Source organism: Sturnira hondurensis, unplaced genomic scaffold, assembly GCF_014824575.4.
Source record: "Sturnira hondurensis isolate 20B ecotype Veracruz unplaced genomic scaffold, ASM1482457v3 Scaffold0020884, whole genome shotgun sequence".
NCBI lineage: Eukaryota > Metazoa > Chordata > Mammalia > Chiroptera > Phyllostomidae > Sturnira > Sturnira hondurensis.
Window position 1 is genome coordinate 977,429 of NW_028093515.1, and position 15,193 is coordinate 992,621.

Consider the following 15,193-nt stretch of genomic DNA (forward strand, 5'->3'; position numbering starts at 1 on the left):
GGAGACCTCTGGGCAGGCCTTGTTCTGTGGCTCAGAAAATCCTTCTTCTGAGCATTTAGAATGCAGGACCTACCTGTGGGACGGTGTGTTTCCTGTGTCCTCTCTCTGTGGGCTCCAAGCGCAGGCGGGGTCTGTGTCTGCTGTGCTAACGTACATGGCTCAGCACAGGCCACCAATCAATATTTATTAAATAGATAAATCAACTGTTCTGCCCGCAATTTTATTGTTATTCATAACCTTAGCTAACATGTAAGCACTCATAAGTACAGGCGGTGAGCCGAGATGTGTGACACCTCATAGGGTACTCACGAGGCCAGAGGCACAGAAGAAATGCAGTTTTTATCTTAAGAGAAGGACGGGAGCGAGCGTGAATACCTAGGGCAAGGCTGGGCATGTGGAGTGATGGGTGTTGAAGAATCAGCTTTGATTTCAAGTATCTGCTGAGCAGAAATTTTACAGGGCTGAAGTACACCTCAGCAAGGGAAGTGAGAACAGGCTGCCCGGGATCCACAAACACAAACACACACTGCACTTCCACCCAACTGCCCCAGAGGCCACAGCTCACAGGATTTATCAACCTTTTCTAATATTCTTCCTGTTTATGAAAGAAATATATGCTTATATACACGTATAAAAACTTGGAGAATAAAAAAATGTGCAAAGAAGAATACAGGTTCCCGTATCTCCCCACCAAAGGATAACCACTATAAAGAAGTCGGTTCGTTTCCTTCCAGTCTTTTTTCTTAGTATGAGCAGTTTATGTATAGAGAAGACGAGAGATTGTGCCACTTTAAAGTCTTTCGCCTGCGCTTTTCTAGGAGATTTCAAACATCAAATGGCAAAATTATGCCGACTTCCCCCAACTACAGATTTGAAGAAGAACGAGGCTTCCCTCTTCCCTCTTTCAATTTTTGCTTTAATCAGAACCATTACTATAGATTAGTAGTTTTCAATCCTAACTGTGCCTGACCATCAGAGTAGAATATGATGATTGCACGGCTGCTATTAATTGAGCAACTACTATAGAAGTGGCTGTTCTGCCCTGTCTGGTGTGGCTTCGTGGATTGAGTGCCAGCCTGCAAACCAAAGGGTGGCCAGGCCAGGTCCCCCGTTGGGGGCACAAAAGAGGCGGCCACACACTGATGTTTCTCGCCCTCTCTTCCTTCTTCCCTTCCCCTCTCTCTAAAAATAAAAAAATATATCTTTTTAAAAAAAGTATCTGTTTTAAACATTTTACAAGCAGTATATTTACTCTTTGAATCCTATCATTTTACAAATAAGGAAACTGAGGCCGAGTGGTTACACAACTTTCCCAAGGTCACATGGCCGTTAAAGTGGTGGTGCCGGGTTCTGAACCCATGACAGCTGGGCCCACGGCTCTCTCCCCTGGCCCAACACTGCTCAAGACCCTGGCCAATAGTGACCGGTGTCACTTTGAGGTTCAGGGCAAGGTTCCCAATGTCCCTACTGCCAAGTTCGTCATGATTATTCATCCTTCTCTCGAGTCATTTTATTTCCTAAAGGAAATGAGAAATTGCTGGAATTCGGCACAAATGAGACGGCCAGAAGCTACAGCTGACCACATACACACGTGGGTGGGACCCGGTTGGGCTGCCTGAGAAACATTCTTCATGCATGACCCTTCTGAAGGGGCCAGGGGTCAGTTGCTGGGTGGACCACCCTTCACCGACTGAGACCACACCCAGCTCCAGATGCTACGTGAAGGCCCCTCCCCAACTTCACCAGTAAGCGGGAGGGAGAACAAACTGGAAAACCCGCGGCCCACGAGCTATTTACCTGCGAATCTGCGGAAGGGCTCAGGGTTGCCAGCTGCTCCGCAGGGACTGCTCTTGTAGGTGCAGAGGATTAGTGAGGTTAGAGTCAGTATCTGGTCACGGTGGGGGAATCAGCCGGGTTCGTTTTTTGCCACCATCCCATGTTACTCCCTCCTCCCCATGGCAAAACCTGACCGACCATGGAGGGGCCTTTCCCGGGAACAGATCACTGGAGTCTGTCTCCACTCCGGGGTGGGAGGGGAAACCCCCATTTCAGGGAAAGGTTACTGAGTGCCTGGTTCAGGGAAGGAGTTCGCTGCTTTGAGTCTAAGAGTTAACACCCTTCCAGCCACCCCTGGAGAGGAGGACTGGGGACGCCAAGGGCTGCACGGCTGTCACTGACCCGACACCACCCACGTGCACCAGGAAATGAGCGATGTTTCACTGCTGTTCGGTTTTGGGTGCCGTGTGTGTATTTATGCGTATGTTGGGGTGGTGAACGGGGCTGTTGGTTTTGGCTGTTGTTCACATTCTAAAAAGACAAAAAGAAAGGTAAACTCCCATGTACTTGAACCTAGATTCAGTAATTATCAAGACTGCCACAGAAACTTCATCTGTTCCTAATCTGTTTCTTTCTCCCATTTTTAATTCTTGCTGAATTAAAGTAACTCCCAGGTAATGCGTTGTTTCACCTTTACGTGTTTCAATTTGCAGCCCTGAAAAATATGGACATTTTCTTATGTACCCAAAATATTAGGCTGGTTTCATTCCTCATCAAAAAACAATGAATGTTTTCCTAACAGAGAGGAGCCAATATTGACAAAGTATTAGGAAAAGGGGTCATTTTGGCTCCTATTGGTGAAGTAATGCTTTTCTGGAGGGCCTCCTGGGAATACGAATCCAAAAAGATTTAACAGCCTCTGCATATCTTCTGACTCAACTTTCCCACTCACACACTCATCAAAAAACGGCTGTCTCCCATGTGCCTGGAAGTATTCTAAGCGTTCGTCTCCCTGGTACAGGTGTGGAAACTTAGGCTCAGAGAAGGAGTCATTTACCCAAGGTTACACAGCTCTTAGGTGCCACAGCCAGTACTCAAACTGAAGCAATCTCAGTTTATATGACGATGCCACGTCCTGGCAGTGGCATTCTGGGCCTTCTGCTTGGGAAGGCAGCACTGTATAGGAGTTAAGGCCTCAGGCTCTGCGGGAGGAAAGATGGGGGTTCAAATCCCTGCTCTGCTACCACAAACTCTATGAGATCCCGACAAGCTATCTCTCCACTCCCTCGTTTTTCTCCTCTCTGGAGGGGGCAGTACAGTAATAGTGCCTACCTGCAGCAAACACTTGGTCTGAAGCTTGTGGCCATTCCCAACCCCTGCCTTTCTTGCTGCCTCCTGCTGCACAGACATCTCACCTTCCCAGCCTCCCTTGCAGCTAGGGGCTGGCTCCTTAACGGCCAATGAGATAGAGAGAAGTCTGCTGGGGGCAGGGCAGTTATGGGAACATATTCTCTGCAGACAGAAAAGGCACGGGAAGGGAAAGCCTCTCCCCCTTCTTCCCCTTCTCCCTGCTTGAGATGCTGTGTATAAGGATGCTATCATCAGGTTGGGGCGGCCACCCCTCAGACCATGCAACAATCACCGTCGGGACAAGATCCCTACATTCGAGGGTTGGGAAACAGCAAGAGAGAAGGCAGCCAGTTCTCAAGGGTGTCACTGAGCCTCTGCTCCAACCTGGAGCTTGTCACCTCCAGTGCTCAGCCAAGATTCACCAGGCATCTTGTCACTTGCAGGCCGATGTGTTCCAACTCACACTGCCTCACAGAATAAGGGTTCAATGCCACCAGGCGTGTAAAGTGCTTATTAGCACATTGCTGGCACACACTCAATGTTGGTCAAAGATTATTACCACTGTGACAATTAGCTGCTCGAAGCCCTACCACAGCGTCTACACCCCCCACTGCAGGGAGCGAAGGTGCCAGCAGCGAACACTTGGTACATTTCATCACCCGCACTGTCACCTCTGGCGGCGGGAACCACAGGTGCCAGACTGCCGCTCCACTCTGAGGTGCAGGGCGCTCAGGAACTGTCACCCAGGCTTCAGCAGCATGAACAAGCCAAGGAGCAGACAGAAAGGGGACCCCCAACAGCTCAGGAACATCCCGAGGGACCCACAGACTTCCCGCGGCTGAAACACCAGACCAAAGCCCGTTTGGACCCCGTCTTCCTGCTGCCGCACGATCCGACTGCCAGGCTCCATACGCGCCGGCACATCTCTCCCCCGTCCTCACACCTGCACAGCTACGCACTCGGCACCTTTCTTTAACTGTGCTCACTTTTATTTTGGTTCACATACCAACACTAGCCTCACCCAAAGCCGAAACAGCCACGGAATACTGGGCGTGATGTACTACTGAAATTCTTTTCCTGTTATGCATTCAAATAAAAGTACAACTATTAAAAAATGTTTAGTGTTTATTCATACACCGCCTCAAATTATCTAGCGGAATCATCTGACCTTGGGAAACCTGTCCCGATGGCAGTAAGATACTGTCTCTGCTCGGCACATTCCTATTCCCTCGCTTCTCACATCCTTTCACTTACATTCTAGAAACACGAAAGCGCGAATGTTACTTCTGAACAAGCCCCTCCAGAGGCTGAGGTCTCTCCCAAACTCCTCCATCAGGGCTCTGTTCCCTGGAACATATCCATGGTTTATACTTTCTGTGTATGTTGTCTTCTACGATGGGTTAATCATAACAGCAGTAATAACAGCCAACGTGCACAGAGGGCTTTCTCGTGCCAGGTGCTGCTTTAAGGACTTTACACAGAATTAACTCGTGGTCCTCACGCAGCATCACGAGAAGTGGGCATAGTACTTCCATTTCATAGACAGGAAAGTGGAGCATCTGTCCGTTTACTCAAGTCGCTTAAGGTCCCACCATTTGGACATGATGTAGGTAGGGTTGCATACAGGTAACTGACCCCGGGGCCCACCCTTCTAACCTGCTCACTACCCCACTGCTTCTAGAAGAGTCAACAATGACCCAGCTCTGTGCTGACTGAATACTGATGTTGAGGAACTCACCTGAATTCCCACCACAGGACACCTGGGATGCAGGCCTGCTGATCCCCACGCTCATTCCTATCCTGCACAGCTAACCACAGAGCCAGCGTGTATGGGAACACAAACGGAACCTTCCTTTACTCCCGGAGGCCCTGATGTACCCCACTCCCTGGCTTTTTCACTGTCTCCTCTAGCTTCTGTCATTCAGTCATGGAAGGCCAACTCTCCTGTGAGAGGAGGAAAAGAGCCCCTGACACAACCACGTGGAGCCTCATGTCACCATCTCTCAGGCCCAGGGGGGAGCTGGCTGGTCAAAGTGGAGTTTCCTAGAACCAGCCCATTCATAACATTATTCTGTGTGAGGTTTCTTCTCACCTGCCTGCTAGGCCAAGGGCCCACATTCTTAATCAGTAGCTAGAATCCCGACAGTTAATGCTTTCCATGAGTGCCAGGCCCTATAATAAATGCTTCACCGGTACTGACTCACCGAATGCTCACAGTTAACGAGGTGGGGACTAGCATCATCCTCTTTTTAGCACGGGGAAACGCAGCCTCGCAGAGGCTGAAGCCACTGGCCCAAGGCCATGGAACTGGGAGTAGTGATTCCAGAGGCCATGCCTTAACAACTTGGTGACACTGCCTCCCACAACATAATCTCGCCTCTGCACTGCGCCCCCAGGAAGCGCCTGGCTCTGGACCGTACATGAGGTGACCTCAGTGAATTACCACCCCCAACCCCGTACACGCATACTTCAATGAAGTAGGTATTTTACAAATGAAGAGCCTGAAGTCACCTGCCCAAGCTCACACAGCTAGTAGAGGGTGGCACCGGGACGCTGCTGCCTACAGCTTGACTCCAAAGTCATTAGCTGCAAGGCTCTGCAGCCTCACACCTAAGCTCTGAAGGGCTGAAATCTCCATCCTGTTCCCAGCAAGCCCCTAAGAGAAATCAGCCTCCTGGCATTGAACAACCAGTCTGCCATGAGGCAGGGCTGCTTTCTGGCACCCGAGACCCGGCTGTTTGCCAGGAACAAGCTCCTGGGCAAGAACCGACTGATATGGAAAAACAGAACTGAAACTCAAGCATCTTAACTGTTGACAAGAAACTGGAGGAAAGAGGAACTCATCTCACTGTGACTTAAAATCAGAAGGTGATGATAATAATAGCCAGTACTTCCTGTGCGTTCGTTCTGTTCTAAAGCACAGAAATGATTATTCCCATCCCACAGATGAGAACGCCAAGGCAAAGAGCCACAGGTAGGTTATCTGCATAGGTGGTAGGTGGTGAAACCAGAGGTGAAATTAGGAGTCCAGGCTCCTAACTGCTCTATTCCACCAAGTCCTGGTGCTTTAACACCCTCCTCACCTGTGGCACAAACAGAAGAGCTCACAATGCCTGAGCTCTTAAGAAGCCTTAAGAAGGCTAGGTTTGGCCAAGCTGCTATCCAGCGCTTCTCCAGGGCAGCTAGCTTTCAGCTGGCCTCCCTTGGGTAAGAAGAAAGTGGACTTTGGGCGTAGAGCGTCAAGGATTTGCATGACAGCACAGCTGGGCCACCTTTGGGGTGGGGGGGAAATGAAAACCACAGTCTTGGTTGGGAAGTCAGAGAACCCAGCCATGAAGTGAGGGTTTACTTAAATGACCTGCAGTCTCTGGGTGAGGGACTAGAAAAGGCTGGTAAGATCAAGGGAAGAGCCAGGTCTCTGGTCCCCTACACCTCTTTCTAAACGCCAAAGTCAGCTGCCCTCAGCCCTTCCCTTCACTCCAAACACTCCCAGGGATAGAAGAAAGTAGAGGTTTCAGGGAGCAGACTCAGGGCCTACAAGTCCTTTCCCCCAAATCAAGTCATGCTAGCCTCCTCTCTGCTCCTTCAACTCGCCAAACTTGTTCCTACCTCAGGGCCTTTGCACATACTCTTCTTGCTGCCAGACACCTGCAGTTTTCAACTTTTTTGCACGGCTGGCTCTTTTTTATCCTCCAAGTCTTGGATCAAATGTTACCTCCTCAGACAAGCCCTACTGATCCCGCTCTTTAAGGTACCTCTCCCAGCACACACACATCAGAGCGCCTGCTGTTCTTCAGAGCATTACCAAGTTTCTGCATAGCACTACCCATCACCTCTGATACACACTGTTTCCTTCTAGCCTGCCTTCCACCACCAGGCCGTGCACTCCAGGAGGGCAGGTACTGGGTTTTGTCTTGTCCTCTGTGTCCTCGGAGCTTACAAAAGTGCTTGGCACAGATTAGAAGCTCTATAAATATTTGCTGAATGACTACCTAAATTACCTTCTTGAGGGTTCACTAGGATGATGTGCTCTAGTTTGCTATAGAGGTGTCTGCACCGAGATATTTGAGAGCTGTCTGCACCAGAGATACCTGCAGACTACCAGACCAGCGTTATTCCAAAGCAACCTAAAGCACAACTGTAACATTAACAATTACAACAATTTAGTGATGCAGCTAACTATGCCAGAAACTGTGTAAGGTGATTTAGTAGTTCAAACCTCATACACAAGTCCCCTGGGGTAGTAACTTGTTCTTTTCTTCATTTTACAGAGATGGACATGGAGGCTCGGAAAACATGTCACTTGCCCAAGGTCACATTTTTGCACTTCAGTAAGGATCCAATACAGTGCGGGCCCCTACCCACTGCCCTGCCCCGCCCTGCAGAGGACTCACAGCGATGTTCCCCAAGATTGCAACAACAGGGCGCACCTGGGAAGGTGACTCATTTTTCTTAGGAGATTCAGCCAGGCTGGGTCTTTCTTCCAACTTCTTCCACACAGAGCGAACCCACAGTTCCTCACAACTCCAGAAGTCCTAATTCTAATCATATCTGTACTAAGCAAGCTTACTGATCGGGGTTGATTTTACAGCAGTGCTGGGCAGCCGTTTTTGACTGAAGTCACTGGTTCTCAGGCTCAGGGGCTGAACTTCATCTCCCCCGGAACTGAGCTTTTTTCTCCTCATACCTGAAGCAAAGGCTGAATTATTCTTCAAGTCAAAACTACCACATAACACCTACGAGCAACCATTGACTCCCACACTTGCACCTGTGTGTCAGATACTTTAAAATTCTAAATCATTTAAACCTCACAGCCATCCTATAGGGTGGCTCCTATTGTTATCCCCAATTCCCAGATGAGAAAACTGAGGTCTTGAAAGGTGCTGTCCCCTGCCTAAGGTATTACCCAGGAAGTCAGCAGTAGAGCTGGATCAGAACCCTGACTGGTGGCTCCAGAATCTTCTTTTAATCAGTGTCCTCTGCTGCCTCTCTAATTCTGATTTGACACCTGCTCAAAAGATACTGCAAGTCAATTCTGTTTGGCTGTTAATAGTTCTATATGAGTTACTCACTCGCTCATTCATCCACACGCATTTTAAAAACATACTGCATGGTCAGGATTAGACTAAGGGAAGTGGATGGTGAGGCTCCCACTCTCCAAACGCTGGGCTTGGAGAACTAATGACTGAAAAGGTAATTTTATAATAGCATACTTAATCTGAGAAGTTTGACACTTGTTGAGAACGGGGACAAACAAGGATTTCCCCTCTCACCACTGCTTTTCAACATCACAGCAATTGTTGGCCCTTTTCATCTCAGGGCATAAATAAATGAATGACTAAATTCTGTGGTCTACCAAAAAAATTTTTTTGACGATCTGACAAAAAAATAGGTTTAATTTTGATTCACTCCCACTGGGCAGCTATTGTTGTGCTGGCCGCTGTCATTTTCTAACTTGACAGTCTAAGGGGAAAGAGGTCAGTGCCCCCGACTGAATAGTCGGGTGCTGCACACTTTAAACATTCTGTTGCGCACTGGCTGCAAATCGCTGCAACATCATTTTGAAAGTCCTAGTTAATTCAATAAAGCAAGAAAAAAAAAGATATGCAGATTGGGAAGGAAGAAATAAAGCTGTCTGTATTTGTGGATGACGTGATCACCTATGTAGAAAATCCTAAAGACTTGAGAACAAAAAACTCCTGGAAATAGTAACCATTTATAACAAGACTGCAGAATACAGGTTAATGATCAAAAGCCAGTTCCTTTCTTATACACCAGCAACGAACAAGTGGAATCTGAAATGAAAAACACAAAACCATGCACATTAACACCCTTCAAAATGGAATACTTAGGTATAAACCAAACAAAATATACACAAGAGTTGTATGAGCAAGACTATAAAACTGTGATGAAAAATATCAAACAAGAATAAATGGAGAGCCCTGGCTGGTGTAGCTCAGTGGATTGAGCACAGGCCTGCGAACCAGAGGATCACGGTTCGATTCCCAGTCAGGACACATGCCTGGGTTGCAGGCTGGTTCCCTGCAGGCCAGTTCCCTGAAGGCCAACTCCCAGCAGGGGACACATGAAAGGCAACCATACATTGATGTTTCTCTTCCTCTCTCCTTCCCCTCTAAAGATACATAAATAAATAAAATCTTAAAAGAAAAAGAATAAATGGAGAGATAGTCCATGTTCATACATAGTAAGAGTCAATATTGCCAAAATATCAGTTCTTCCCAACTTGGTCTACAGATTCAAGGCGATCCAAATCAAACTCTCGGGAAGTTATTTTGAGAGGCAAAGACCCCAGAACAGCCAGCACAATATTAAAGAAGAGTAAAGTCAGAGGACTGACACTACCTCGTCACAGTAATCAAAACAGTGGTATTAGTGAAAGAACATACAAACAGATCAATGGAACAGAATAAAGAGCCCAGAAATAGACCCACATAAATACAGTCAGCTCTTCTTTGATAGAGGAGCAAAGGCAACACTGATGAAGCAAAGATGGTGCTGGAAGAAGTGAACATCTATGTGCAAAAAAAAAAAGACTCTGAATACAGACCTTACACCTTTCACAACAAGTTAACTCAAAATGGGTCACAGAACTACATGTGAAACATAAACTATAAAACTAGCCAATAACATAGGAGAAAACCTACGTGACCTAGGGCACAGCTATGACTTTTTAGATACATCACCAAAGGCACAATCCATGAAAGAAAAAAATGGACAAATTGGACTTCATTAAAATTAAAAGATGCTCTGTGGAAGACGCTGTCAAGAGAATGCGAACACAAACCACGGACTGCAAGAAAGTATTTACAAAAATATCTAGGACTGTTTTCCAAAATATATAAAGAACTCTTCAAACTCAACAAGAAGAGAACAAACAATTCAGTTTTAAAGTGGGTCAAAGACCTTAACAGACATCTCACCAAAGAAGATACACAGATGGCAAATAAACATAGGGAAAGATGCTCCACGCTATACATCATCGGGAAAATGCAAATTAAAGATGAGATACCACCACGCACCTATTAGAACGCCCCGGGTCCGGAACACTGACACCACCAAGTGCTGGCGAGGATGTAGAGCAACAGGAACGCTCACTTGTTGCTGGTGGGGGTGCCGCACGGTACAGCCACTTTGGAAAACAGCTTGACAATTTCTTACAAATCTAAACATACTCCTTGGTATGCACCCACGTGAGCTGAATACTATGTCAACGCAAAAACCTGCACACAGATGTTTATAGTAGCTTTATTCGTAATTGCCCAAACCTGGAAGCAACCGAGATGTTATTCAGTAGGTGAATGGATACACTGTGGTGCATTCAGACCATGGAAAAGAAATGATCAAGCCATGAATAGACATGGAGGAACCTTAAATGCTTATTACTAAGTGAAAGAAGCCAATCTGAAAAGACTATACAGTGTATCGACCAATATTCTGGAAATCATAAAAATTTGGAGCCAGTAAAAAGATTGGTGGTTGCCAGGAGTCAGGGGAGAGGGATGAATAGGTAGAGCACACAGGACTGTTGGGGCAATGAAAATACTCTGACACCACCATGGTGGACACATGTCACTATACATCTGCCCAAACTCACAGAATGCACAACACCAAGAGCAAACTTCAATGTCCACTATAAACTCCCGGTGATAATAATGTGTCAATGCAGGTTCATTAACTGTAATAAATGTACAACTCTAGTGGGGGACACTGATAATGGGGGAGCTCAAGAGTTAAAATATTTTAACTTGAGTTATAGTTAATAGGCTTCGTGATTAACACATGTAGAAAGCTCTTGTTCCAGGGACTGGATCCACCCTGACTCTAAGAGGTCTGCAAGCAATCCAACTTTTGTGCCCCAGGAGGAATGCAAGTGATCAAGATGGCATCTGAGCCACTGTGTTCCAGGGAGAGAATGTCTGCTGACCATGACACAGATAGAGAGTTGCCGGTCACTTCCAGGCGGGACCAACATGTAGCAGTGGGGCAGGGGCTGGCAACTCCAGTGTCAACCATGGCACACAGTGGCCTCACAGCACCTCTGATCGTGACGAGCACGTTCTGGAGCACCTTCGCCTCCTGATCCCCTGGTCCATCCCTAAGGGTCCCAACCAGGGAGTTATCATTACCATACTGGCAACCTGTTCAGTTTGCTGCTTTCTCTTTTGACTGATTGCAATTCTGGCCCAACTCAACCCTCTCTTTGGACCAGAGTTGAAAAATGAAACCACCCGGTATCTCAAACATCATTGGTCTTGAAGAGGAAGACCCACTGTCCGGCCATTGAGGTCATGAAGAGAATTCCTCTAGATGCAAAGCCACCTCCAAACCCAAACCACCTTCCTTGACTCGCCTGTTTTGGCCATCAGCTGCCTTAAACATTCATACCACAGTTGAATACGTTATTCTACAATGCAGCAATTTTCCTGTACCTTTTAATGCTTTGATGAATTTTGTGCCTTCTTACATAAAATGTGTATGCACATTTCTGAGCTAAAAGGTGCTGTTCTTCAGAGAAACATGCACTCTTTCCTCGGCACCCGTGGATTCAAAGATAGCTCCTGCTTGCTTATGACATGGGAATCAGTGACAAGGTCAAAAACTGTCATGAGCAAATAATACTCCAGTGCAGCAGTCAAAGGAGCATGTTCAAGGGGAGATCTGTCCCAAAAGAATCACACCAAAGTATATTTTCAGGATGAAATTTCTTACTTCTTCCATCTTTCAAGATAAAGTATTTTCCTGCTTTCTGTGGCAAATAAAAAAAGAATCGCTGGTCAGCAGATGGAGGGATCTGACCAGGAAAGCTGCTGGAAGGCAACTTTCATCTGATTAACCTTTCCCCTTGAATTGCAAACCCCTCACCTACCCTTTTCTTCTCCTTATAAGAAAGGTTGACTTGAGATGAGATGCTAAGACAGTTTTTAGGATGCACAACCTCCTGTCTTCTCAGACCACTGGCATCTGGATGAAGCGCCTGTAAAGATTCAATCCCTGTCTCTGCTTGTTGGTTCTGGCGGGAAAAGGCAGCACAAATGCTGGCTTTCCCAGTTTCAGGGGCACGTGGGAAATTTCTGTGCCTTCCCCTCAGTTTTGCTATGAACCTAAAACTGCTCTAAAAAGTCAAGGTGTTTTTTGGTTTCAAAAAGCAGGCTAACAGAATAAGTCATTGACAAAAAAGCTCATGTTATTCCAAGATTACAAATATTCATAATTAAAAAAACTAAACGTTGGACTTCTGGCCAGGATGGAGGCATAGGTAGACACACTGTACCTCCTTGCACAACCAAAATAAAGACAACAACATTTTAGAAACAAAAAACAACCAGCACCGACAGAAAATTGAACTGTATGGAAGTCCAACAACCAAGGAGTTAAAGTAGACATTTCATCCAGACTGGTAGGAGGGTGGAGTCGGGAAGCTGGGAGGAAAGGGCTCCCGGAAGGGCGGCTGGCGGACCCTGGGCACAAAAAGCGGCAGTGGGTGAACCCGGCGAGGCGGTGGATTGTGGAGGGGTGCACAAGGCAACTGGCGGACTGGGCGATCCCACATTCAAGCGCAGATAAACCAGGTGAAACTGGGGAGTGAGACAGACAGCACAACCCAGGGCCCCAGCGCAGGGAAATGCAGCCTCAAACCACTGATTGAAAATACCTGTGGGGGGTTGTGGTGCTGGGAGAGACTCCCCAGCTTCACAGGAGAGTCTGTTGGAGAGACTCACAGGGTCCTAGAACGTACACAAGCCCACCCACCCAGGAATCAGCACCAAAAGGATCCAATTTGCTTGTGGGAAGTGGCAGAAGGGACTGAAATCTGAAAGAGAGTGGAACAAGCACCACTGTTCCCTCTCTGACCCCACCCCCATCCACATACAGCATCACAACCCAGCCACTGGGTCGCCCTGCCCTGGCGAACACCTAAGTCTCTGCCTTTCATACATAACAGGTGCGTCAAGACAAAAAAAAAAATGGCTCAAACAGAAGAACAGACCAAAGCCCCAGAGTCAATACTTTTAAGTGACCAAGAGATAGCCAGCCTATCAAATGCACAATTCAAAGCACTGGTGATCAGGATGCTCACAGAATTGGTTAAATTAGGTTGCAAATTAGATGAAAAAATGAAGGCTACACTAAGTGAAATGAAGGAAAATAGACAGGAAACCAATAGTGATGGAAAGGAAACTGGGACTCAAATCAATGGAGTGGACCAGAAGAAAGAAAAAAACAACCAAACAAAAAGGAATGAAGAAACAAGAATTCAAAAAAATGAGGAGAGGCTTAGGAACCTCCAGGACATCTTTAAACATTCCAACATCTGAATTATAGGGGTACCAGAAGGGGAAGAGGAAGAGCAACAAGTGGAAAACTTATTTGAACAAATAATAAAGGAGAACTTCCCCAGTCTGGCAAAGGAAATAGACTTCCAGGAAGTCCAGGAAGCTCAGAGAGTCCCAAAGAAGGTGGACCCAAAGAAGGAACACACCAAGGCACCTCATAATTACATTACCCAAGATGAAAAATAAAGAGAGAATCTTAAAAGCAGTAAGAGAAAAGGACACAGTTACCTACAAAGGAGTTCCCATAAGACTGTCAGCTGATTTCTCAAAAGAGACCTTGCAGGCAAGAAGGAGCTGGAAAGAAGTATTACAAGTCATGGAAGGCAAGGACCTACACCCAAGATTGCTCTATCCAGCAAAGCTTTTATGTAAAAGAATGGAAGGGCAGATAAAGTGCTTCTCAGATAAGGTCAAGCAAGTTAAAAGAGTTCATCATCACCAAACCCTTATTATACGAAATGTTAAAGGGACTTACCTAAGAAAAAGAAGATAAAAAACATGTACAGTAAAATGACAGCAAACTCACAAGTATTAAAAACCACACCTAAAACAAACAAACAAAAAAACTAAGCAAACCACTGGAACAGGAACAGAAACACAGAAATGGAGATCACATGGAGTAGCAACAGGGGAGTGGGAGGAGGAGAGAGGGGGGAAAGGTACAGAGAATAAGTAGCATAGATGGTAGGTAGAAAATAGACAGGGGAGGGTAAGAACAGTATGGAAAATGTAGAAGCTAAAGAACTTGTAAGCATTACACATGGATATGAACTAAAGGGGGGAATGTGGGTGGGAGGGGGTGTGCAGGGTAGAGGGGAGTTAAGGGGGAAAATGGGACAACTGTAATAGCATAATCAATAAAATATATTTCAAAAAAAGGAAAAAAAATAAACATTACGTAAAATAAGTTTTCTGAAAACAATTTACACTTTAGTTTTAATTTATTTCCACACCTGTTATGGGCCTAACACAGATCTCCTGACAGGATTACGTGAGTTAACCCAACCACTTGCAATTCATAGGGTGAATGCCCCCAAAATGTTAAAAGCATACCTTGTTTTATTGTGCTGTGCTTTATTACATTTCACAGATGTCGCAATTTATTTACAAACTCAAGGCAAGTCCCTCCACTATCAAGATTAGGAACTAGATTTATTGTGTCCGTCTGGAACCAAACGAAATATTTACGAGGTATGGTTATCTCCAGCACCCTGGACAGCACCGGACACACAGTAGGCCCTTCCCGATCCCAGGGGATCCAGCCACCTGCAGAGAGAGGCCTAGTCTAAGGGAAGACATGACCTGGAAGGCCTCTCGAGCCAATGGGATTGTCCACTAGGCAATCAGACAAGCGGGCAAACAGACCTGCCTGAAGAAACCGGTTCAGCAACCTTTCTCTGCCTGCTCTAGGCCCAGTTCCCAGAGCCTGCCTCTCTTTGATCCGGGAGGTTGAATTATTTCCCCCGATTAGACAGATACAGCTCAAGAGGCTTTAGAACTCAGTCTCTAACAAGCTTTCTTCCAGCGCTTCGGGTTGGGGAACAGCTGCTTTGCCATATTCTATGGGTCACTTTCTGCAAATTGACTACAACACGGCCATGTGTAAAATGCTGGGAGGAGAGTCTCTTGTGACGATAGCTAGATTGGTAAATGGGTTTGTGTGCTTACAAATATTTGCTGAGCATGCCTGTGATCATATTTGTGTTCTACTA

The 15,193-nt window shown here is 46.4% G+C and overlaps 1 protein-coding gene and 1 pseudogene across 6 annotated transcripts in view; one reads left to right on the forward strand and one right to left on the reverse strand.

Annotated features, from left to right (window-relative positions):
• SIPA1L3 (signal induced proliferation associated 1 like 3) overlaps positions 1–15,193 on the reverse strand; it is a 243,151-nt gene that overhangs the window by 162,390 nt on the left and 65,568 nt on the right. The window lies entirely within an intron of this gene.
• On the forward strand, positions 11,078–11,697 carry LOC118976324 (V-type proton ATPase subunit e 1-like; annotated as a pseudogene).